Source organism: Tenrec ecaudatus, chromosome 1, assembly GCF_050624435.1.
Source record: "Tenrec ecaudatus isolate mTenEca1 chromosome 1, mTenEca1.hap1, whole genome shotgun sequence".
Lineage (NCBI taxonomy): Eukaryota > Metazoa > Chordata > Mammalia > Afrosoricida > Tenrecidae > Tenrec > Tenrec ecaudatus.
In genome coordinates this window covers 230,873,993-230,901,310 of record NC_134530.1, presented here as the reverse complement: position 1 = coordinate 230,901,310, position 27,318 = coordinate 230,873,993, and the positions used below count along the sequence as shown (strand labels likewise).

The following is a 27,318-nucleotide window of genomic DNA, read 5'->3' as shown; positions in this document are numbered from 1 at the left end:
GTGGTTGAATTGTCCAAAGGTTTTTGGGCCCAATTCCCCTACCTTAGAAAACGGTTTCTGACAGCCCTATGGGAAATAGCCCACTAAAACAGAGCCTTCCTTCAGCTTACTCTTCCACTCAAAAGGAATTCATGCAACCAATCTTTAAGACTCACACTGGGGTCTATGTCAGGATATAAACAAAGCCTAAAAAGTAGAAGGTCCAGCTCTTTATCTCAGAGACTTAAATTTCTTTATGAAGTCATAGCAACAATCATGATCAATGCAACTTTTAAATTCAAACCAATGGCTTTACATTATTTACTGTGAACCTCTTGATGCAGAAGAATAAAAACCAAGGCAGAAATAATCTGTTATTTGCCAATACAATAAGTTCAATTGTTCAGGTGGTAGCAAAGTCTTAAACTCAGCATGAAAGACCACTAGTGAACCTGGGTAAATACGGTGTGTGTGCCACCACTGGAGGGGTAGGGGCTCCTACCGATCAATCCAAGTTCTTCTCCAACATCTTCTCTTGGAGTTGTATCTGACCTTATTACTAGTTTTCATTCAAGTCCATTGGGGGATGGCCATTGGCCAAGTCTGCTTTTGTTTCTTGTCCAGGAATTGCTTGATCCTGAAAGTCTTATGAGAAGATAGTCAACATTGAAAGGCACCACACTCAGGATGGTGGGAAACTGGAGTGTTCAGTGCAAATTTTAATGTGAGCATCAGTCCAATGACTACTGCATAGCAGTCCACTACCAAGTGGTATCTTAAGTCATATCGAAAGTAATGATCCTAACGTTGACAAATAAGTTTCCTGTAAAAGGAGTAATTTGAGCAGACAAGGAATGATGGTTAAAATCACGAGTAGCATTAGAAGTAGAGATTCTTTTAAACCGGGGAAATACTGCAAATAAAAATTCAGAAATAAATGAGTAGAATCTGTAAGAAACAACAACAGAAGGATGACTCCCATTGGGATAGAGGCATCATGGGAAGGAGAAGTGAGACATACATGTATGTCAATACTGAACTACCTTGTTGTTGTCTTTCTGATGTCATTAGGTAGGTGTGTTTAACTCAGTTTCAACCTCTCTTTATCTTTTTTCTTGTGAAATATAAATATTTGGTAGGATATTATAAGGCTGGGCCAGAATGAGAAATATCTTGAATCCAGAAGGCCCGAGGGAGGTATATATTCTCTCTGATAGTGTAGACAGGTACATTTACTATGTTGGAAATGCTGTGTGAAAATCGAGAATGGAGTCACAGCCAGATATCCAGAAATTGTGCAATACAGTCCTAGAGACATAGGTACTCACATATAACTGAGAACAGATCCATCAGCTAGATAGAGGTGTGTTGAACAACTAAGGAATAAGAGTAATTCAAGAGGAGAGAAACAAGAAGAGACAGTGAAATATAGTCATATATAGAAAAGATTCCATACAGAATGTAAAAATGACCAGACCAAGCAGAATGAGAATTCTGAAGGCATACTGGGTTCAAATTCAGACTCTTACATTCTGAAAACTTTAGAAATTTATAAATGAAGATAATAATTATACATTCTTCTAAGGGTTGTTTTATAAAAAACATAAGATTCATAAGTTGTTCAACTCATTCTCAGTTATAAATGAGTTTCCACTGTTACACACAATTCCTGAATAGCTCACTGTAGCTCCACCCTCAACGTTCACCAGTAACCCCAACAAAGTAAATGTTCAGGCCTACTCTATAAGAAAAAAAATCAATAAATTCAAGGACTTAAAGGTCTCTGAATAACCAAAGCAGTTCCATGATCTATACAGTGATAAGTTAAAAAAACACAAAGATCTTTTTATAATGATAACCATATTAATGATTGCGTATTTGCTCTGAGATCAGTTCCTTTCTCTTATCATACTTGGTAAGTATATCGTTGTTTCAAACCTTATTTCTTAGGTTCCCCTGCCAATGGCTTTGAAAAACGATAAACGTAGAACACCAAGGAGGAAGGGGAGGAGAGCAGCCAGGGCATTTCTCCCCATACCACTGTTTTCAGTGGTGAATCTCCTCCATAAACTACAGCTCCTACTTGACTGTCCTCTTGCCAACATCCCCCTAGCTCACCTACACGGTAGATCTAGCTTCTACCAGGCTGTCCTAGAGCTCCTGAACTCTAGTAACACCATTTACCTCCTCTGTCCTCTAGTGGACAAAATAGTTTCCATCTATGACCACCAGCAACTCACTCCAAGGACAAAAGATAAGGCTTTCCATTCTCATAAAGAGTTACAGTCTTGGAAACCCACAGGGCAGTTCTACCCCATTCTACAAGGTCACTGAGTGGGCATCAACTCAATAGCAGTGAGTTAAATCATTAAAGCATAATCACTAGCATAACCATCAAATACATTGTGTCTATAGTTAAAACCCTTTTCGTAAAAAGCAAATAAACAAAACAGCAGCCCACAGGGTTTTACAGATTACCATCAACCTTCCAAGATCATCCAGTTCTATAAAAGGTCATGAAAAAATATCCTAGATACTACAAGCAAATGAGGGTTTCATGAGAAAGAAAAGTGACAGGTTTACCTCCTGAACGTAAATGTTAGCATGCTAAACAAAAAATACTAGCATTGCAAATCCAACTATCTATTTCAAAAACGCATCCACTTGAGGTTTGTCCCTTTACTTCAAATTGCAGTAATGCAACTTTAGAAAATCCATAAATATAACTCACCATATCTAAGAGGTTATAACAGGTACAAAAATTAATAAAATTGAATAGCCATTTATTTAAATTTGTTATCATAACAGGATCAAAAGTGATTTTTCAAATTTAACAAATGGCACCTACAGAAAATCTGTAGTAAATATCATTTTTTTGGTAAATATCACTCTTAATGATATTATTTTAGAAATATTCTTTTTAAAACAGGCAAAAAATACCTATTACTATTGCTTCCTTTTAATATTTTACTGGATATATTTTTCAGTGTAATTCTTCAAAATAAGAATATTAGAAATTAAAAACTGCTATTATTATCAGATGATATGATTTTATATTAAAAAGTCAGAGACTACACATATTATTTGAGAGCAAGATACTTCAAAAATGTGACTGATATAAAATCTATTTACAAAGGTATTAAATTCTTATATATTAAATAATTGTTAGAAAACATTTATAACAACAATAAAAAGATGTCCAGAAATAAATCTAATTGATAAAATATGCATTTATTTGAATAAAATTATAGAATTTTATTAGACATTAAAGATACCAAAGCAAATTAAAAACTATGATGTTTATGGGGGGGAACTCACTGCTACAGAGGTAAATAATCTTTAGTTTAACTACCATTCTGATCAAAATTCCACGAGGCTTTTTCATATAACTTAACAAATTACTTCTGAAATTTAAGTGAAAGAATAAAAGGCCTAGAATAACCAAGAGAAGACAATTGATTGGTCAACTTCCAACCAGCCATAAAGATTTACTATAAAACTGTAATCAGTAAGACTGTGCAAGCCAAGTGCCAGGACAGCCATGAATACCACTGGACTAGTATTTAGAGACCCCCAAACAAACGCTGGAATACATGTACATTTAGTATGTAACAGAGATGGCACTGCAATTTCTGGAAACAGGCGGTATTATATAGCAAATGGTACAGAAACAAATCTGTGCCTGCATAAAGAAAAACTAAATTTCTTTACAAGGAATTAGTACTTAAAGGTGAGTAGAAAACACTTTTGGGGGGGGAAAATAGGAGAACATTAACACGGGGAAGACTTTCTTGGACAAAACGCACCCAAAAGTGCTAACCATAAAACTAAAGGTTGGTATATTAAAATTGAAAACGAATGAACTTGTGCCCATCAAGAGGATTCATTTTTAAAAAAGAAATAAAAGCTGGACCATAGACAAATCATAAACAGGAAGAATACATATAATAATATTGTGAGGATTAAAATTCTGAACATAGATAAATGTATAATACATATAAAGCCCCTTACAAATCAATAAAAGATAGCAACCCAATGGAAATGGGCAAACTATGCATAATGTACATTTCACAGTAGACAATAGGCACAGCATGGCCAATAAGCACATAGAAAGATGTTCAAATTCATTAGTCTGTAAATGTAAATTCAGACTTCATGGAGATATCAATACTCACTCTATTGACCGAAAATAAGAGGTCTGGTTTTACAAAGTGTTGCCAGAGACACGGATCACAAAAACTTGATGACTGGTAGTGAAAACTGGTATGGATGAATTTGCTATTGCTGATTTAATAAATTATCACTCCCCACCAAGCAACACAGATTTATTATAATTCTGGAGGTCAGAAGTCTGCGTTGGTTTTATAGGGCAAAAATTAAGGCATCAGTAAGCCCATGTTCTTCTGAAGGCTTCAGGGGTGAGTAGAAGATGGAAGAAGAGTAATGAATGATATAATCATGTTGGTAATGTTCTAATTCTTATGTTAGATGATAGGTTTATGGTACTTTCATCACTAGACATTATAATTTTATATATGATGCAAATATTCTTTATGTATAAAATATTACACTAAAATTACATTTAGAGAAGAAAGTTGATAGTCTACTTTTGTAACATAAGCCTACATAGATTTATTTGTGTCAATATGTATTCATTTATTTCCAAGTATATATATAAAAAGCTAAAGAATACAAACAAATATTTCCTAATGATAACTCCAGGGTAGTGGAATAAAAAACACAGCAGCAAATTTTTTAAATCTAATTGACTTCTATAATTTTTGCATTTTTTTCAAATCATGTATGCTATTTTGTACTTTTGTTGATGTCAAAATTAAATAATGATTGGAACTCTAATTGTAAAGTTTTGCCTCCTTGTGAAGTTTTCTAGGCATTTTAATTTTGAAAGAGAAAAGGATGCCAAGAGCTTAGTATCATGTGACCAGTGTGTTGATGAGTCCTTGCCTCATAGTGCTTCAAAATTTGCTATTCATTTCATGTGCTTTAATGAAACAGAACAGTATCTTCTAATAACCCAGTCTTGTTCTTATGCATAAGTTATTCTCAATTACCTGTTTTCGTTTTTCCATTTATTGCCTTTCCCGCTTTTCTTTCTCAGTTTTGTCATTGGTTGTATCTAAATTTAAATGGAAAAATGAACATTTTATCTCTATCATTAAAGAATAAATGTATTGTCTAATGAGGTTGAAAATAGCCCAGTTAAGATTCATTTTTAGTTAACTATTACACTAGTTTGCAAAACCTTGCAAGATACAAATGTTGGATAAAATGAATTAAGTATAGAAGCATCCCAGTCAAACTCCTCATGTTGATACAAAAGCTAGACCTGGAAAAAAAAAAGAAGAATGGAAGGCTTTCAAGTTTAAATTATGTGCTGGTGAAGAACACTGAATCCACCAGACGACCAAGCGGATGAACAAATCTGTATTCGAAGAAGGCAGCCAGAATATTCCTTAGACATGAGGATGTTGAGGTTTTGTATTTTCTACTGTGAGAGTTATGTTTTTGTATCAAGTTAGTTGGGCCAGGATTCTCAGTGGGTTGACAGTTAAGACCTAGTAATCCACTGTGATGTGGCCTAACACAATGTCACTAATTTCATCTATAAAGGGATCTATAAGGGGAGCTGCTGGGAGCAGCCAATCAGTTGTAAGGTTAGGGTGGGAAGCAACATCCTTATTCAAATCACGGCCCTGATGCCATCAACTGAAAGGCAGCTTCCTTGGAGGTGTGGCCTGCTCCACTGTGAGGTGATGCCGTGAAAGAGCTTGCTTGCTTTTTGTTGTGTCTGGATCTTGCACGTGGCTCACCCTCCAACCTCTGGTTCTCTGGATGTGAGCTAGTGACCTGCTGTATTGCCTGCCTATGCTGGAAGTCATTAGCAGCCTGCTAACTTACCAACTGACCTTGGATGCATCCACTTCTGCAGCCACAAGCTGGACATGTTCCTTTTGATCTTGGGTTCATCAGCCCCCACAGCTACTCAAGTCAAGAAAAACCTCCAGCCTAAAATCCGATACATGAACTTGGAATTTGTCCACCTCTACAACTCTGTGAGCCATTTCCTTTATATGAATTCACACACACACACACGCACGTACACACAGAGCTTCGCTGTTTTGGCTTCTCTGGAGATCCCAGCCTATGACACTTACTTAGACTTAGGAAATGCTATTAGGAGGGTCCAATCCCTAGGGAGGACATCATGGTTGATAAAGGACAGGGCGATCTTCAGCAAAAAGGAGACCCTTAGTCACATTGATTGACATAGTAGCTGTAACAATGGATTCAGATAGAACGATTGTGAGGATGGTCCAGTCCAGGACCAGACATTACATTTTGCTTTCAAATATCACTATGTGCTAACTCACAGGCACCCGAAAATAACATTATAAATATGTGGCATTAAGAACCCATCTGGAGGTTAATATTACTATGGGACCACTAAGTCTAACCTCTAATTAATCTAGAAAGCATAGGTATTATGCTTATTAGCAGGACTTATATGAATGCAACTACTAAATACTTAATTGGGAAATATTTTTAAGTGAACTGAGTATGTTAATGAGGAAATAGAAAAGTAAACAATTAGCCTGCCACTATAGTAAAAAGTAGAATATTAGCCAAGGTGATAGGTTTTTTTGTACCAACATGGCATCTGTCAGAAGATATGGGTGGAGTTTAGGGGGTCAATCAGGTGGAAGCCTAATGACGTCCCTTGGAACAGAGATAAATGGCTCTTTGAAGGCTGGTCTGTCTCTCCTCTCTCTCTCTCTTTCCTCTCTCTCTCTCTCTCTTTGTCTATCTATCTCTCTGCCTTCACCTTCCTATTGAGCCACACTGAGACCTGTGCAAGCCCTGTGATCCACCCAATTCTGCACCCACTGGCCTGTGATCTTCCTGCATTCTGTATCATTGCATGTGGCTGCGTGAGTTTGAAGAGGGACTTACGGACTAGTATTGGACTTACGGACTTGAGTTAGACTGGGCTGGGGAATTTTATTAATGCATGATTACTTCTTAATATAAAGCTCTTTCTTATACATATATGAGTGTCTCTGGATTTGTTTCTCTAGTCAACTCAGCCTAACAGAGCCTACCATGCCACAAGAAGAGACAATAGGGAGTGAGAAAGAATAAACCCTCAAGGAGTGGATTGACAAAGTGGCTGCAACAATTGACGAAGACATAATAAATGTAAGAATAGAATATTGTTTTGTTCTGTTGTGCACAGCATGGTTATGAGTTAGAAATGACTGGATAACACCCAACAAGAACACATGAAGAAAGTATAAAAATTGACGAACGTTGATAGAAAAAGAGTTAGAGTTACAAGCATATTTATTGCTACCAAATTAGCTAAAACTAAACAATAATAACCCAAGGTATTTGTCTGTCACGTAACATCCATGATAATCAAAATCAAGCCTACTGTCACCTAGTGCTAGAAACCCTATGGGGCTGAGTAGAACTACTCCATAGGGTTTCTGAGGCTGCAAATGTTTATAGGAGCAGACAGCATCCTGGATCCATGATATGCTCTATGAAATGACATTATGTGATCTGAACACTGTGTGAACACCTATAGTATATACACGCCATGTTTATACTTGATAGCTAATCCCCAAAAGCCCCATTTCAGCTTTATGGGAGCCCACCAGACAAAACCCAAGAATGATAAGTCACTGTACAGAAGTTGGGTGGGGGTTGTGCCTGCAAAGCCAGATAAGAAGTCTGTGCAGGATTGGGGAGGGGGCATACAGAGAACACGGAGAGGTGACCAATTTGCTTTTTAACGGACACTTTCTAATCATGTTCAGCTGCTGCTGAAAGCTGGAGGCTAGGAACTCAAAAGCATCCTGGGCAAGCCAGTGTCCACAACTCTATCACACTGGGAGTGGGATTTTCCCTGGAGGTCTACTCACTCTGGGGTGTTTGGGGTCTTTAAAACCATTGCTGTTGATGTTATATATCATTGGGTCAATATTGACTCATAGAGACCCTACATACAACAAAACACCAGGTCCTGCACCATTCACAAAATTGCTGTTATGTTTGAGCCCATTGTTGCAGCTACTGTGTCCATGAATCTTATTGAAGGTCTTTCCCATTTTTTCACTGACCCTCTGCTTCACTAAGCATGATGCTGTTCTCCAGCGACTGGTCCCTCTGTACAGGTTAACTTCCTCATTTCTAAGCAGCATTCTGACTGTAATTATGGAGTTTGTCCATCCAGTTAATGATGTATTCAAGATTCTTCATCAATACCACAATTCAACTACATCAATTCTCTTTTAGGCTCCCTTGTTCATTGTCCAGTTTTCACGTGCATTTGAAGAGATTGAAAATACCATGGTTTGGGTCAGGTATACCTTTGTCCTCAAAGTGAAAGCTTTGCTCTTTAACACTTTAAAGGAATTTTTTTTACTGCAGCAGCAGATTTGCCTAGTGCTATACATCACTGCTTCAATCAGTCTTGATTGCGATTCCAAGTAAAATTAAATCCTTGACAATGCCAATCTTTTCTCTGTTTATCACAATATTGTCTATTATTCCTGTTGTGACATTTTTCATTTTCTTTGTGTTGAGGTGCAATCCATATTGAAAGCTGTAGTCTTTGATCTTCAGCACTAAGTGCTTCAAATCTTCTTCCCCTTGAGCAAGCAGAGTTGCACCATCTGCATATTGGAGGCTGCTGTGACCTCCCTCCAATCTTACACTGCACCCCCCTTCATAGAGTCCAGTGTCCTCGCTATTTGCTCAGCATACATTTTAAGTCAGAATGGAGAAAAGGCACAACCCTGTCACACAGATTTTTAAACCACGCAGCACTCCCTGTTCTATGTGAAAAACTGCCCCTTCCTCTATATACAGGTGTGGAGTTCCAGCCCCCACAATCAAACGGGTCCAAGGAACGGTTGTGTAACTGAGGGGTAAAATTAAAGACATATCAGACAAGATAAGGCATGCAAGTGCTCACCTCTGGGACCGCCATGACTTCAAAAGTCAGGCCCACGCAGAGAGAGAGAAGATATTTCCAACCAAGGCTTACATATACTCGGGGGGCGGGGGGCTGGGGGAGAGGGGCACAGGTAATCACATGCATAACCTGCCGGGGCAGGTGAGAGGAAGTGGCTGTCTTTGGAGCCTAGAGAGCAATAGCATGTGTCTGCCTCTATAGTGAAAGATGCTGGCTAGATGGCAATCGGCCATGTGCTTGTAAGAGGCAGCTTAAAGCAGAACCATTATGGGAGGATGTCGTGTGGAACAATGTTGATTATGAGAATGCGATTCAGACTCCTCTCTGACTCACAAGGGTGCAGGTCTCCCTCCACCCCAGAAACCCGGCCTGCCAGCCATCTTCATATATGAGAATAAGGGATTCATCCATATACACTCTCTTCCTGTTCTCTGCTTCCCACATACAGGTTCCTCAGGGGCACAACAAAGTGTTCTGGAATTCCCATTCTTAATGATGTTATCCATAATTTGTTATGATCCACATCTGTTATGGAAGCTTAGGTATATGAAGCAGGATAATGCCCGAATAGCTGTTGAGTACCATTAACTGTACATACAGCAATAATAATAAAGGGAAAATCAAGGTAGATGAAATAAAGATAAAATCTTTAACAACTTCCATCTTTATCTATCTAACTTTATCTATCTATCTATCTATCTATCTATCTATCTATCTATCTATCTATCTATCTATCTATCTATCTTTATTTATCTATCCATCTATCAGCAAGGTCGTGACTTCTGCATATCAAACATTGTTGATGGGCCTTTCTCCAATCCTGATGTCAAACTTTTCTTTCTATAATCCAGAGTCTCTGTTTATGTGTTCAACAAATAAAGGTTGTATACATATGGAGAAAGGATCCAAGTCTGATGCACACCTTTCCCATTGTTAAACCGTGCAGTATCCCTTGCTCTGCTCACCCCACCGCTTCTTGATCCATACAAGTTCCTGGCGAGCACAGCTGAATATCTGATGCAGGAAGCGTCAAGAGAAGATGGAAAGGAGAACAAATGAGAGTGTTCGATTTTAATATAACGACATCTGTAATAGCACGCTCTCCAATACACTCTGCATGACAGCCAGGATATTCCTATCCCTGCTCTCTGGTCAGAGCGGGTTCACCAGAGGCTTCATCCACGTATTTCCCCTTCACTTTCTAACTGAAACATCTTTATAATGGGTCAAAGGGGAAATCAAATGATAAGGAATTACATTTTAATCCAACTCTATGTGCCTTAATTGACTTTACAATGCTCTCTGATAACAAGGCTTGACTGTGGTCAGAGGGGGTTCACTGGATGCTTATTCCATGTGTGGACCAACCCTGAAAATGGATTTGATATCCCCCTTTTAAGTGTGTTACAGTTTTAATAGTTTCTGCTTTCTTTTTGATTGAGGTTTTCCTATACTTTACTTTGTTATTATTGTTGGTTTTTTAATGTTTTACCATATATGGAATCCAGGAAAGGTAAATCTAGAGAGAGTAACTGAATTGATGGTTTCTTGGGGTTTGGCAGGGAACAGTGGGAGAAATGGGGAGCTGATAACAATGAGTATAAGAGAAAGAAAAATGTTCTAAGATTGATTGTGGTGATATTTGTTGTGCAACTCATTGCAATCTGATTGAACTATTGAATTGTATGATGTGTGAATTATATGCCAATAAAATTGTTTTAAAAAGGGAAAAGGATACATGTGTCACTGTACCAAAAACAACTAGTCGATATTCAACCATTTCAAGAGGTAGCAGATGATCAAGAACTAATGGTATGGAAGGGGAAAAAAGTCCAAGCTGCACTGAAGGCATTGATGGAATGCCAATCAAAATGTTTCCACAAGCTGATGATGCACTAGAAGCACTCCCTCCTCCATGCCTGGGAATTTGGAAAGTAGCTACTTGGCTAACTGATATTTTTACCCATTCCAAAGAAACGTAATCCCAGAGAATGCTCAAATTATAGAGCAGTATCCTTGAAGTCGCTGCAATAAAAGTGTTGTCAAGGATGATCCAACAACAGCTGCAGCCCTACACTGGCAAGGAGCTGCCAGATTCAGAGGAGGATCTGGAATAAAGGATAACATCGATGAGCTCAAGTGGATCTTAGCCGAAAGCAGAGACTACCAGGAAGACTTTCACTTGGGTCCTACTGAACTTGCAAAGGCAGTCGACGGTGTGCATCGTAACCAGCTATGCCTGGCCTTGAGGAGAATGGGAATTCCAGAAGTTTCCTGGTGCTCAGGTGGAACTTGTGCCTGGGGCAGAGGCCGTGTGCAAACAAAAAAGGCAACACTCAGTATCTGATTTCTTTTTGTTCTCCCGGTTTTGGGTTAAAGCCACTCTATAAGCTTCCCACTATGCATGCTGGAAAGACCATTACTAACTTTCTCAGTTTTCCTCTACAATTCGAACGTGAGCGTGTGATCTACGCCCAGTCCACCAATGCCTAGGAGCCAATGACACAAAGAAGCAGATATACTGGTGGCAGACATATCCAATGTCTTAAGGTAGCAGTGGGAGTGATAAGCAGTGACATCTAGTGGCATTGGTGGTACAAGCTGGGCTCTCTGGGCTCAGTAGTGGCAGTGGCAGTGGCAGCAGTGCCCCTCACTAGACTTGGCTCCATGGCATAGCTTTGTCTGTGGTCCTGGCTGCCAAGCTTCACTTTGCTTTGTCCATATTCAAGACTACTTCTCTAGGTTTCTTGGAAATTCTGTGTTACTTGATATTCCTTTTAATAACTGTTTTCCCATTTAAATCCATCAGTCAGTTTCCTTTGCCTTTAACCAAAAACCCTGATCAGTTCACTGATATGCAAAGACATAGAAGTAGGGGAGTATTGCTGAAAATAATCAGAAACTAAAATGTTAATATAATGTTAGCATAGGTGATTTCTTTAGCTTCTAGTAAACCATCATGACCTCCATTGCCATTCCTTTACCTGGAAAACACCTTACTCATCATCCACCTGTCAGTGTCACCGGATATAAATCTCCAAGGCCTTTGCTTATCCCCTGAGCAAGCACATGCCAGCTCACATCTGCATTATATTAGACAACTATTTTTAATCGCTTACTAGAATAACAGCTCCCTGAATGGAATTGATCCGAATCCGTGAGGTTTTTTATTGTATTCTTTCAGCTTCCAGGATCATGCCACTGCTTACCATGATGCCTAGCACATCGTGAGGAAGCATGCTAAAAAAACAATGGTTGCGCAAGAAGTTATGTAGCAGGCTCCATAAACTGGTTCTCTAAATCATCCAACTGATTCATGCAAACGCCTTAACAGGTGGATGGACATACCTTCACAACTTGAATCTGTCTGGCTTTCTGACGAAGTGCAAGAAGAGGAAGGAAATATACCGTCATCCGAAGAGTGAGAGGCTGTTGATCTGTGGCGGGATCGTTGGTGGTTTTGTTTTGGCTTTTGTTTTTTCTTTTTTGCTTGTTTACCTTATAGAGATACAAAATGTAACAAAATCAAGCTCTCAAACATTAGCAAGCTATGGAAAGCAGAGACGATAATTAATAACATACTCTGAACTACCTGACAGGTTTAAATGAGATTACAAACTCCTTCCTACCTCCATATCTGCCGGCCCCGGCATCTTCTGGACTTCTCTGTGCGGTCTTCTTATCCATGGTGATTACACCTGCCTGCCATGTCTACAAAACCAGAATATTGACAAGTTATTAGCAAACTTAAAAATCAAAATGCTGTTAAAGAAAATGGAAATGGGGTTGTTTTAAATAATGAATGGAAGGAGGGCCAAGTATTATTTATATTTATTTGCAAAGTGGCTTTATACCACTAGCACAAAACAGTAAACATTTTTATTTGTACTTTCACACAGCTAATTTTGAGTAGCTGTTATCACAACAAAAACGGAATGTGTCCATAACCTTGGTAAATTTCATAAAATAAAGAACCATTTATGGAGAACTTGCTTTATAGTCTATCATAGGTTCCCAAACCCATTTGATCTACAGCCCCATTTATAGAAAAAAATTTCTCAGTGCCTCATAGCAATGAAAGACTTCTGCAGTATGACCCATGATCCAGGATAAAGGGTAGGTGTCTACTGTTGCAGCCCCCTGGATCGTGCTAGCACTCTCCGCAGGGGCAGTGGGGACCATTTGGGGAAAGCATGGTCTGAATGAACAGCGATTAGGTATAGATGTAGTGACACTCGTGGATTGCATTGTATCATACTGTTTTCTTTGTCAAGGAGAAACACGAGTCAAGGACAGACAGTTGTCCTTGATCTCTGAGGTCTTCTCCCTGCTAGCTGCAGCACATTATTCCTTATTTCCTTCCTGGGCTCCGTTTTTCCCTATCACCCATAATGACAGACCATTCTAGGGCTCAGTCCTCACCTCTCATAATCTAGTCCAGCGGTTTGTGAACTTCAGTACACTTAAGAATATACATAGAATGGGACTTTGGGAATACTTTATGCTTTATCCTTTAGAAATCTCATGTAATCTTATAATATCAGCAAAAATATTACTTCAGCACTATATTGGTCCAGAACTCCAAATCCCTCCTCCAATAAACACTTACCTTGGATCATGTTTATAAAGAGCATTTTTATTGGGGGCTCTTTACAGCTCTTATAACAATCCATACATCAATTGTATCAAGCACATTTGCACATATGTTGCCATCATATTTCCTAAAGATTTTCTATTTGAGCCCTTGGTCTCAGCTTTTTCCCCTTCCTTCTCCCACCCTCCCACCCATGAACCTTGGATAATTTATAAATTATTATTTTTTACATTATTTGCTGTGTCCCTTCACCCATGTTTATGTTGTCCATGTCCCTGGAGGGGGTGGTTGTACATCAATCATTGTGATCAGTTCCCCCGTTTCTCCCTCTTCTCTCCTTACCTTCCCCTTACCCCATGGTATCACTGCTCTCATTATTAGTCCTGAGGGGTTTATCTGTCCTGGAATCCCTGTGTCAGGAGCTCTTATCTGTACCAGTGCACACGCTCCGGTCTAGCCAGATTTGTATGGTAGAACTTGGATTATGATAGTGATGGGGGGGGGTGGCATTAAAAAACTAGAAGAAAGTGCGTTTTGTTGGTGCTATACTGCACCCTGGCTCACTCATCCCTTCCTTGTGACCCTTCTGTGAGGGGATTCTTCACACTTTCAAGCTCTTCTGGAGATCCCTGTCATTTCTTTCAGTTTCAAGGTTACGACTATGTGCCAACCTGACTAGAACATTATTCTCACTGGTTTGGCAAATATTATATAACCATTCTCCATTGTGTGATCTGAAATGAGCTGCCAATGAGTTGAAAGGAAGGTTTCCTTGGAGTATGGTCTATATTCAGTGGTGGGATTCAGCTGGTTCTTGCTGGTTTGGCAGAAATGATACCTACCTTTGGGTTGAGTTCAGCAAATCAGTTGTTAAAATAGCACTTGTAGTCAGGGTTCTCTCTAAGGTGGGCAGCTGGGCAGCCACCCAGTGCGGAATCACAAATTTACTTTCTTTACTCATTTTTAACTTTCATCTGTGAAATAGTGTATTCTAAGCACTCATAGTAATGTTCATTCCATCCACAGGTATAAAAATTAGAGGGAACTATGCTTGTAATATTTATTCATTTCATAACACTCTGTATACTTTTGATAAAACACTACCATTTTTATTTCTTGTGTTTGTTACTTCAGAAAACAAACACATAGTGAACCAATAGAGAGGTCTGCAGGGCCAGCCCCAAACCTGGTTCCGTGACAATCCCCCCCCCCCCCCCCCGAAGAATGCACCACAAAGGGCAACACTAAAGCTACAACTCAGGGAGAGGAGTGCATCTGATCAGAGCACACAGGAGCAAACTAAGAGGGAAAGAGAGAGTGGCGCACATCCTGGCCCGCCAAGCCCCAAGGATGATATTCCTGCTCAGAGCAGCCAGTGCACAGAGAGGACCATAGGGCCGGCCCCACCACCAGATACACTGTCCCTTATTGACCCTTAGTGCTACAGGGGACAACACTGGAGACACAGTGCAAGAACTGTGCCTGATCTGACACCACCACCCTGGGGAGAAACATGCAACAGAGCAGCAAGCAAAGCCAAGCAATGCAACAGAGCAGCAAGCGGAGCAAAGCAATGCAGTCCCTGAAGAATCCCAAAAACAGATTTCAGGGACAGGGTGTGGCACCTCATCAGACTCAACCAGAAAACACTCACAAAGGTCAACAAACAGGTTGAAAAGGTTTTTCTCTTTTGTTGTTGGTTTTTTTTTTGGGGGGGTTGTTTTTTGTTCTTTCATTTATTTTTGGTTTTACATGTCTGTCTAGATAAGTGAGATAAACAACCCGGAGGGGAAAACAACGGACTGATGGTTCCAGGGAAGACACAGGAGAGGGAAGGGCTGGGGAAAGGAAGGGGGAAGTCAACAAATCTGGGGACAAGGGAACAAGTGATCTAAAATCGATGGTGAGGAGGTTGTAGGATGCCTAGTGGGGCTTGATCAAGTGCAATGTAGTGAAGAGGAATTCATGAAAGCCAAATGAAGGTCAAACATGATAGTGGAACAAGAGGAAAAAAGGAAGTAGAGGAAAGAACAGGCAAAGGACATTAATAGCGGTCTAAATATAAGAATTTACATATGTAAATATTTATATATAATGATAGGGAAGTAGATCTATGTACATAACTTTATAGGTTTAGTATTAAGGCAGCAGATGGACATTGGGTCTCTACTCAAGTACTCCCTCAATGCAAGAACACTGTTCTAATAACCCAGCATTCTGGATGCTCACCTTTCCAACACGATTGCTGAAGACAAAATGGGTGGATAAACAAATGTGGTGATGGTGCCTGGCTATAAAAAGATATAGCATCTGGGGTCTTAAAAGCTTGAAGATAAACAAATGGCCATCTATCTGATAAGCCACAAAGCCCACATGGAAAAAGCACACCAGCCTGTGTGATCATGAGGTGTCGATGGGATCAGGTATGAGGCATCAAAGATTCAGAACAAAAAATCATATCAATGTGAATTAGAGAGTGCAGAGTGGAGACTCAAAGTCTACTTGTAGACAATTAGACACCCCCTTACAGAAAGGTCACAAGGAAGAGACGAGCCAGTCAGGGTGCAGTATAGCACTGATGAAACAACTCTCCTCTAGTTCTTTAATACTCCCCCCCACACACACACATACACACTATCATGACCCAATTCTCCTTACAAGTCTGGCTAGACCAGAGCATGTACACTGGTACAGATTAGAGCTGGAAACACAGGGAATCCAGGACAGATAAAGCTCTCAGGATCAATAATGAGAGTAGTGATACCAGGAGGGTAAGGGGAAGGTGGGGGGAGAAAGGGAGAACTGATCACAATGATCTACATATAGCCCCTTCCCAGGGGTATGGACAACAGAAAAGTGGGTGATTGGAGACAGCTATCTGTATAAGACATGAAAAAATAATAATTTATAAATTATCAAGGGTTCATCAGGGAGGGAGGGTGAGGGAGGAGAAAAAATGAGCTAATACCAAGGGCTCAAATAGAAAGAAAATATTTTGAAAATGATGATGGCAACATATGTATTACTGTGCTTTATACAATGGATGAATTTATGGGTTTTGATAGGAGCTTTAAAAAACCCAATAAAATGATTTTTTAAAAATTACTTTAGGGGACGGGGGAGAAAAAGGGAAACCGAGCTGATTCCAGGAACCCAAGTGGAAGGTGAATTATGAGAATGACGAGTGCAACGAATGTATAAGGGTGCTTTGCTCAATTGATGTATGTACAGACTGTGATAAGAGCCTTATGAGCCCCAATAAAAAGATTTTTAAAAATTACTTTATGCTCCTCAGGGTGATTTATCATGATCTCTTATCATAAAATAATGCTGTCCCTAAAGTGAACCAGAGGTATACATAAACCATAGGTATATGAATGGATTTTGGGCTCACACATACTTCTAGTCCCAATCTAAGAACACTTAAGTCATGAATAGATTAGCAAAGTATGGTGAAGATTGTGTCTGGCTATTAGAAAGAGTAGCATTTGGGGTCTTGAAGTCTTGTCTTCTAACAAGCAGCCATTTAAGAGAGGCGCCAAGAAGTCCATATAGAAGCACACCAGCCTGTGTGATCCAAGGATTGTAAAGAATAACACTCATATCCAAAGGAGGGAATGGCATTATAGCTTAAACTGTGAACACCTAGTTTGCATAAGGCTATGGATGACCATGGAACTCCAAAAAGCATTTACAGGATTCCCATGTAAACTAAGTCTCCAGCAAATCCCCTCTAACCATAGTGGAGGCATGTACATAGCCTTGCTGTCAGACAGAAAGCATTGTAGTCAATTACGGCACATGTAGTAATGTTAAAATGCATACCTTATCACTTTATCTCCCTTTTGGCACATTTTTAAGTCATTTCAATTTTTAATATTTTCTACTTTCTATTTTCCTGAGGTTTTTCAATGCTTTTAGTCACTACTGATTTGTTTGTTTGCTTCCTTACTATTTGTATTTTGTATGATTGTCTGTATATGAAATCTGTAGACAGATCTACAGAGAGCAACCAGGTTGATAATTACCTCAGGGCATGGCAGGGGAGGATGGGGGGCAATGGGGAGCTAACAACAATGAGTGTAAGGAAATGTTCTGAAGTTCACTGTGGCAATGATTGCATAAACCTTAATATGATTGAACAATTAAATTGCATGATATGTGAAGTATATGCCAGTAAAACTGTTCAAAAGAACACTTAAAAATTTTAAAAATAAAAAACACATCAAGTAAAAAGTGCCAACCAACCAGAGGGTGACACACTGTCCCTCACTTCAGTTTTGTGCTATGCCCCAACTCCCATGAGATCTTCTGATTTATGCGACTCCTGAAAGCTAAAAGCATTGCCAGAACAATTGCTGTAAGTCAGCAGAAGTAGAAAGGAGTTTTTCAAAGATGAGCATCATATGTTGGGAAGAGAAGTTGCCTGGTTCTGACCTATCCAACACAATGACTGTCTAATTGGCCGACCTCTAAAGGAATGGGAACCGACTTTACAGTGAGAAGATGGTTAAGGAGAAATCATGCAGTCGATAAAGCTCAGATAAAAGCGAAGGATACTGCAAGTGAGGGTGTCAATAAAAATATGAAAATATCTTAAGTAAATTTGTTTTCATCAGGTATTATTAAATATTTTCAAACTCTTATAATAACAATCTAGTTTTGTGTGCATCTTTTATTTCTATTTAAGTATTAACTGCATGAAATAATAAACAATTTTTCAGTATATCTTTCTTTTTACTTAAAATGGTCATTAGGACAGCGAGCCAATTATGAAATTATTTTAATCCCAGCACTGGTTTTAACCCATGACTAGATTCTTTGTGTATCTGTGTTCAGATTGAATGTTTATTCCAAGACTTTCTCTTATTAGTATATGAAAATTGCATTCATATAAAATAAAAACTTTCAATTTCTGGGGATCCGGAATTAATTTTTGATACAGCCTGATTAGAGATGAGGGTGGCTGAATGTGTACAGCCATGTCTCTTTGTGTTTATTAAGCCTCTGGCACTTACCAGGGATCCAGAAGATTATTCCAGGAGAAAGCAGCCTGAAGGCCCTAGCTGTGTGTACACTCACAGCTGTAGAAGAGGATACTGTCCAGAGAAACCACTGTTGTGTGTTTTATGTGAGGTCAGTGCTTTCAGGCCTTGCCCAACCGCGGCCTGCTTTGGATCCCTTTGATCAGGCACATTCTTCTTCCTTTTTATAATTGTGGCTTGGGAAAAAGTTTCCAGAACAAACTAGTTTCCCATTCAGCAACTGCTTACAAACTAATTTTCCATTCAACAATTTACAAAGCAGATTTTGATTCGTGACATTAGTTGCAATTTTCTTGATGTTAACAGTACTCTTCCCACTTCTTCCCCGGGCTCCCCATTTCCATTCCCCCATCTTCCCTGCCCTTTCCTGCCTTCTGAACTTGGTTCTGGGGCAAAGCCTCCCATTTGGTCTGATGTTGATTGCTCTGAGCACATTGCTTGTGGGTTCGCTGTCAGCCTCGGTGGTGTAGTGGGTTTCAGCAATTTGAAACTGCCCGCTGTGCTTTGGGAGAAAGATAGGGCTTTCTGCTCTGGTTTCCAAGAGTTACAGTCTTAGAAACCCACAGGGGTTTATGAATCAGAAGCACCTTGGTGGCAGCAACTTGAGTCTGGGACTTTATAGGCCTGTGCATTGTTTGGATGAAGGGGGATCTCCAGAAGTGGTTCAGTGGTTCAGTTTCAAGTTTGCAAAGCCTCTAAGGGTCAGTAGTCTAAAAAGATCCACCAGTCTCTATCAGCTTTTCTATTAACTTTTACCTATTTAAAAAAAGGATTTTTTTCTATTGGTTTTATCTGGTTTGGTGTCAGGATAATGCAGGCTTTATAAGTTAGGAAGTTTTTTTTTTTCTTCTAAGAGTCTGTGTGTAATTGGTATTATTTTTTTTCTGAATTTTTTTTACTTACAAAGTTTTATATTTACTGGTTCCCTAGAACAAAGCAAGCACTTCCTGTCTTATAATCTTCTTATATTAATATTTTTTCAAGTAGTTGCAACTGGCATAATTTCTTTAATACTTGGTAAGACTCACCAGTGAAATTCTCTGGGGCTGGTGCTTTATGTTATTGTTGCTTTTAGCTATAAATCCCATTTCTTCAATAGTTATAGGACTATTCTACTTATTCATACCTTCTTGGGAGACTTTTGACAACATCACTGGGTGAGCCCTGTTAGGTCATGTCATCTGAATTATTGAATTTATGGATATAAAATTGTTTGTAGTATTCCATTATCCTTCTCAATGTCCATGGGGTCTGATGAGATAACCCTTCTTAGAGCATTTAAGTTAGAAGAATGTTCTAGAACAATTTAAAAACTAAAGACAAGGTAAAGAAAGCTTAGCTACAGCAATATAGACCTCAAATCTTTTTTTTAAAATTTTAACAATTTATTAGGGGCTCATACAATTCTTATCACAGTTCATACATATACATACATCAATTGTATAAAGCACATCTGTACAGTCTTTGCCCTAATCATTTTTTTCTCCTCTTTTTTTACATTTTATTAGGGAGTCATACAACTCTTATCACCATCCATACATATAGACCTCAAATCTTATCAGTAACTCCTTCCTGTTTTCAATTCCACATCCAGGTATTTATCAAGTCCTTTTGATTTGTCCTTGCTAATAGTTATTGCAATTGGCACAATCTTTAACATTTCCGACCTAAATTAGTCTACCTGCCAGTCTAATTCATCGTTCTCACTACTTCCAGACTTATGTACCTTATTAAGACTTCCAATGATTCCATACTGCCTTTTACAGTTTAGTTCATTCTATTTGCCTTTTCAATTTAATTCATTCTATGAAGCATGTAAGTTTCAAGGGCAGTGTCAAGAATCCACTAAAATTGTGAGTAGAAAATATATGACTGTGATTTGTATTTCCAGGGCAGGGTCAATAACTTCGATCGCATGTACAAAAGGATGAAAATGTGCTAAGGGAAATCTATGACCTTGTCTCTGTATCAAGAACACACGATTCCACCTCAAAACAGTTCCCACCTCAATATGGTGATCATTTTTACTAGTCTTATCGGCATATAATTCACATCATACAATTCCATCGTTATATAAAGATGAGCTGTGCAATCATTACACAATCTTAGAACATTTTCTTCTCTCTGTACTCAGTGTTGTTATGTTCCCATCCCCCTCCAATCTCCCCTGCTATGTCCCTAGGTAATTATTTATTTGGTTACTGTTTCTATCGATTAACCTCTCCTGGAATTCATATGCAGAAAATCATATAAAGCAAAAACAAATAAAAACCCAACAATGACAAAATAAATCAGAACCTTCTGATTCAAAAAGCAATCAGAAAATATTAAAAGCAGTAATATATTTTAAATGGATGAACAGGGAGATCAAATGATGTTATATTTTAATGTAACTACATCATCTATAATCCCTAATAGCAAGGCCATTCACATCCCTTGACTCTTAATCCATGTGGGGACCCTGATAATGCCTTTTGGGGTTCCCCTGTCATCCATACCCTTCTGCAAACTGGGAGTTTAGAATGTACGCTCTTGACACCATTCCCTCTTCCCGATTTGGATTTTATTATTTACAAACCTTGGGTAATGCAGGCTGGTGTGCTTCTGTGTGGACTTAGCTGACACCTCACTTAGATGGTTGCTTGTTTGAAGACAAGCCTTTAAGGCCCCAGACACTATTCTGAAAGCTGGACACCCCCACACTTTGCTATAACACCCTGATTTTCAGTAACCTCTTCATAAACGTGATAGTGATCATTTTCCTCTGAGCCTAAGAATCACACGATTTTAATGATCGCACTAAGCTTAATATTTTATAGCTGAAGAAACAGGTCCAGCACTGAATTGATATGTCATTAGTCATTCGAGTAGAAATTCAAGAATAATTTACTTTCTATGCAACTGTTAGCATTTATCTGCGGTGCTTTGTAGTCTTTTAATGAATGTCTTGCCTCCTTGAGGTCAGAAACTCGGGCTCTGAGTTCTTTGGAAACCCCATTAGCAAGTGTCCTACCCATTCTCCTGGTTAGTGATAATGAAGGCTACCCCTAATGAAGGAAGGGGGGCTGGTTAGTGGGTACATATTTTAAGAAAGTATTGAGCACATTTTTGGATGCAAATATTAAGCTCCGCGTGTAGCTGACAAAAGTGAACACTCAAAGGTCAGCAGGAGGTCTGAGATGACAGTCCTCAGGTCAAACAACTCCCAGCAATAGCGACACACTAGACAGCATTCAGAGAAACTCTTGAGAAGGGACTGGGGGACTTCAAGGTCATGGGCACCTGAAATTCAAAGACAATGGAAAATTTCCACAAACTTTTTGAAGCCCTCCTCTTCCAGTGGGTGATGCCCTTTACAAGGTATTGGAGAGAGAGAATGAGGACGTGTTGGAGTCGACTACACAGTAGATTCAAACTTCAATTCCACCCTATGTTCCCTCGGGCAAATTATTGACCTTTGATGTGGCCCCGTTTTCCTCTGTTGTAAAATGAGAATAAAGACCATAACTACGGGGCAGATTAGAAGATTAAATAAAACAATGCCCGTGAAGCGCTTAGGTCAGGTGCACAAGGTACTCTTCCTTTGTTCAGTTTTGCTACCAAGCGGGGACATTCAAATTGTCCTCAGTAGAGATTTCTGTTGGGAGAGGAAGAGGGGCGATTCTGAAACACGGGGATCCGGGCGAATTCTCCAAGGGCGCTGGGAGAAACGTGTGTCCCAGCTTCTAGCTGTGGACGGGGAGGCGCTGAGGACAGTCACTCGTGAGCCCCATTAGCGGGCGGGCCTATCCTCTGGGGTGACCCGAGGACTTGGGGCGGGCTTGTCTGGGCTGCTGCGGCGGTCAGTTCGAGTGACCAGGCGCCAGAGAGAAGTATGGGGGAGTCTGGCGGCGCAGCGGGTTAGGCAACGGGCTGCGGTGCAAACCCACCGGTCACTCCTTACAGTCTCGGACACCCTCTGGGTTTCGGGATGGAAACGCTGAGTGGGAGTCCCCTGGGTGGCAGTAAGTTTGGGGGTGGGCAAAGTGGGGAGTAACTGCCGATGCTGCCGTCAGCAGTCTGCCCTCTCACTTTTCCTCGCCACAGCACCGGCCGGGACCGTCACTTACTGGAAACAGCAGGGGAACAACCTTGAGGAAGGGGCCCGAGATCCCCAACCTGAAGGTGCGGAAGAGAAGCTTGGGCGGTGACTGCCGCAAAGCCTGACGCCGGACCGCGCGCGCGGACGCCGAGGGCTGCGCGTCGGTGCGCATGCGCGTCAGCGCCCGGAAACGCCTGGCTACGTCACAGACGGGGGCGGGGCGAGACGGGCCAGGGCGGAAGTGGCCCCTCACGCCTGGGGGACTGGTCCCTGGGCTGGAGGTTCGCCGAAAAGTCTTGGTGACGGTGTCTACATGTGGTGGGAAGAAGCTCAATCCCTGAGACCAAATTCTGTGGTCGATTGTCGCCAAATGGCAAAGTCTTCCTGGGATCTGTTTGTATAAGATAAACTACCAACCTTTGATAACATTAACAAATGGAGACTTCTCATTCCATTATAACGTGCTGGCTTCATTAAGTCAAGTCTTCCCTTGTTCTTTCTTAGTGTTTTGCGCATTTCAGGCTTTTCCGTGTTATTGTTGCTATTATAAAGCAGATCCCTCCCCCTACCCCACGGTTCTGTATTATTGTACGGTAACACCATCAGAATGGTCTTTCGAAGCAAGAATGGCAACACCTGTCTCGCCTACTTTGGACATATCATCAGGAGGGACCTGGAAAAGGACATCACGCTTGGCAAGGTAGCAGGTCAGTAATACAACTTTTATAAAGGGAGACCCTGACCGAAATGGATTGTCAGTGTGTTCAACATTGGGCAAACATAGCAACAATTATGAGGTTGGCGTAGGACTGAGTAGTGTTCATTCCATTGAACACAAGGACACTATGGGTCGAAACCGACTCCACCACACCCAAGGAGAGCTAGGTTTGGGGTATGCTGATCTATCTGGCCACCTCAGTGCACTTGTCTATTCTAGTGCAGGGCTGGGAACTCTCTTCAGTTTTGTAGTAAAAATTCACATCGGCAAGTAATCCAGGTTTTTCGCAAGTATCCAACACTTACTTCTTCCCAGAGCTACTTCAAATTCCTGATGTTTTCTACCGTTTTCTGTGAGATAAAATTTAAGTGCAATTCATTCTTTTTCTACTTTGTCAAGTCATTTTATTTCTTAAAATCAGAAATGTGGGCTGAGTTCTACTTTGAGTTACCAGCCTGTTGTGATGGATGGCTTTTCCCCATTACCCTACAATAAAATATCTAAAATAGATTTTCTGATATATTTTATTTTTTTGCACACTCCAGGTATGTATTATTTTTTTGTATTATTCTTTCAATGCAGTCTTGGATGCAACTGGCTAAATGTTTTATTGAGCGTTTTTTTGCATTGGCATCAAAAAGCAAGGTTGGTCTACAGATTTTCTTCTGCTGGCTTCAAAATTAGTTGCCTAGATTTCTTCTTTTCATATGACCTAAATAGCATATAGTATGTAAATGAAGCATTCTTTGGGGTCTCAGGGAGGACACAAGGCAGTCAGGGTGCAGTATAGCACTGATGAAACATAACTTTCCTCTAATTCTTTAATGCTTCCTTCCTCCCCCCGCATCATGATCCCAATTCTATCTTACAAATCTGGCTAGACCAGAGGATGTACACTGGTACAGATAGGAACTGGAAACACAGGGAATCCAGGACAGATGATCCCCTCAGGACCAATAATGAGAGTAGGCATACCAGGAGGGTAAGTGGAAGGTCGGGGGAGTAAGGGGAGACCAAGCACAATGATCTACATATAACCCCCTTCCTGGGGGATGGATAACAGAAAAGTGGCTAAAGGGAGACATCGGTCCATGTAAGACATGAAAAAAATTATGAATAATCAAGCATTCATGAGAGAGGGAGGGTGGGGGAGGAAGGGGGAAAATGAGGAAGTGATACCAAGGGCTCAAGTAGAAAATATTTTGAAAATGATGGCAACAAATGTGCAAATGTGCTTGACACAATGGGTGTATGTATGGAGTGTGATAAGAGTTGTATGAGCCCCCAATAAAATGATTTAAAAATAAGTAAATAAATAAATGAAGCCTTCCTTAAGGGTTGTTTTTAAATTCTATTTTTTGTAATAATAAAATATCTATAAGAAAGTGTGCCATTGTAACCATTCTTTGGTGTGTGATGCAGTGCTGTTAACTGCTTTCACAATATTGTGCAACCGTTATCATGATTTCTAAAACATTTCTATCACCCCATTTTGCTCTGTACCCGTCAAATAATAACTCCTCATCATCACCTCACATCAGCCCCTGGAAATTATTACTCTGCTTTCTGTCGCCAAAAATGTACTTATCTAGATGTCATTTATATAAAATCATCCATTACTTGCCTTTTTGTATCACTTATCTCACTTAGCATAATGCTTCCAATGTTCATCAGTATCATAGCATGCATAAGAATTTTCATTTCTCTTGCAAAGAGAAGTTTTAAAAAGCATTGCTACCAGGTTCCTAGAAGGTCTGGTGGCATAATAGATTAGGCACTGGACTCCTGACCACAAGATCAGCAGTTCAAACCCACCAGTTGTTCTACCGAGAAAGATGAGTGTTTATGCTCCTATAGAGATGTACAGCCTCGGAAAATCATAGGCACGGTTCTACCTGCCCCATAGGTACTGTGAGGGAATCCATGTAATGACAGTGAGTACTAGGCATCCGTTCACGTTTTTGGTGAACTCCTACATGTTTTCCACAGCAGTGTTGTGATTCTAGATTTCCCCACCCCCCACCCCCACAATACATGAGGCTGTTTCTCCACACCTTGACCATTCCTTAATGTTTGTAAAAAAACTCATCTTTAAAAGCATTCAGGAGTGATGCCTTTTTAAGGGATGGATATTTATCTTCCCTGGTTGTGTTAGACAGGGGTTTTCTAGAGAGAGAAATTCAGATTGCTAGTAATTATTTATATTATATATATATATCACAAGAAATGAACTGTTAAATTATATACAGATAGATATATAATACAAGAAATGAACCGTTAAATTATAAAGCAGTACAAATGGCTCAGTGCACCTCACTCCCGTGAGAGAGTTGTGAGACACTGGCAGTCCTTTAAGTCTTGAGGGCCATCAGTTAGTCCTCTGTAAAGAGAGCTAGGTTATATCAGCACAGGCAGCAAACAGCAAAGCAGGTCACCAACCGTCCGACCCAGCTCCAGAGATGTACAATCCAATCATGTGGTCTTAAAGGGACCTCAACTTACAGCGACACAGTTCACAGGATAGGTGTCCCACAGTTAGTGTAGCCTGTAAATTGAGGCATAGAACAAGCAAGGCAGCCGCACACTGGTCCGATGATCAAAGAGCGAGAGACAAGAAAGTGAGGCTTACGGAGCCATCTATCTCTCCGCCCTTTAATCCCATTTGTGTTTATTGGCCAGGCTGGCACAATAAACTAACTATCTCGCTGGTTAATAGTCTAGGGGTTTTAGCTTTGAATTTTTTAATTTCTTCTTGAGATAATGAGTTTCTGTTTTCCTAGAAAAGCATTCATTTTCACTTGCCTTTTCATATTAATTACCACAAAACTAAACATTTTGCTGACATTTTTTTAAAAAGTCAATCTCCTATTGTTTGCACTCAGTTTTGTATGCCTTCTTGGGGCGTTTTTTCCTTGGTCAGATTTATTAAACCAGCATTTGATTTGTTTGACAAGCTTTAAACTAATGTACACTATTGTTCACGTCTTCTTATACCTTTGGGTTTATTTTGTTCTTTTTGTAGAATCTCGAGTTGAAAATTAATTTTAATGTAATATAAATTATTAAATCATGTAGAGGGTTACCATGAAGACCATAAGGAACACCTATGAGCTGACTGCCATCCTACTTTAACATTTCACTATATTTGCTTCAAATTTTATATCGTACATTTGCTACCTGATAAATGAAGAAAAGGTTAAAGTTGTCAAGGATTTTGTCTTTCTTGAATTCATGATCAGTGCTCATGGAATCAGCAGTCAAGATCAAAAGATGTATAGCATTAGGTAAATCTGCTTCACAGTACTTCTTTGGAGCATTGAAAATCAAGAGTGTTACTTTGAGGATTAAGGTTCCCCTGACCTAAGCCATGGTATTTTCCATTGCTTCACAGGCATGTGCAAGTTGGACATTGAATTAGGAAGACCAAAGAAGAATCAATGCATATGAATTGTGGTGCTGGAAGAGAATGTTGAAGGTTCCATGGACTGCTAAAAGGACAAACAAATCTGTTGGAAGAACTCCAGCCAGAGCACTCCTTCGAGACAAGGAGAGCAAGACTTCCTCCCCAGTACTTTGGACATGTTGCCAGAGAGACCAGCTCCTGGGGAAGGGCATCATGCTGGGTAACGTGGAGGGGAAGCAAAAGAGAGGAAGACCTTCCATGAGACAGATTGACTCAGTGGCTGCGCACTGGGCTCAGACATAGGATCAATTGTGAGGATTGGCCCGTGGCCATGCAGTGTTTTGTTTTGTTCTGCATCGGGTCACTATGAGTCAGAGCCAAATCAATGACACCTAACAACAAGAAAATCTGTAAGGTAGTGGATACATGTACTCAGCAGACACATGGGAAGAAATGTCAACTTCAAAGGCCATGTCTGTAGAGGTCATTCCCAGGAA

At 40.0% G+C, this 27,318-nt stretch overlaps 1 long non-coding RNA gene across 1 annotated transcript in view; it reads right to left on the bottom strand.

The window, feature by feature from the left end:
• The window catches only part of LOC142424671 (uncharacterized), a 48,841-nt gene extending 25,989 nt beyond the window's left edge, over positions 1-22,852 (bottom strand). Inside the window, exons 1-4 of the long non-coding RNA XR_012779382.1 lie at positions 22,729-22,852; positions 12,610-12,691; positions 12,329-12,478; positions 5,052-5,116 (exon numbers count right to left, since the gene is read on the bottom strand). This is a non-coding gene — a long non-coding RNA (uncharacterized LOC142424671). The remainder of the gene's footprint in view (positions 1-5,051; positions 5,117-12,328; positions 12,479-12,609; positions 12,692-22,728) is intronic.
• Positions 22,853-27,318: the final 4,466 nt, after the last annotated feature.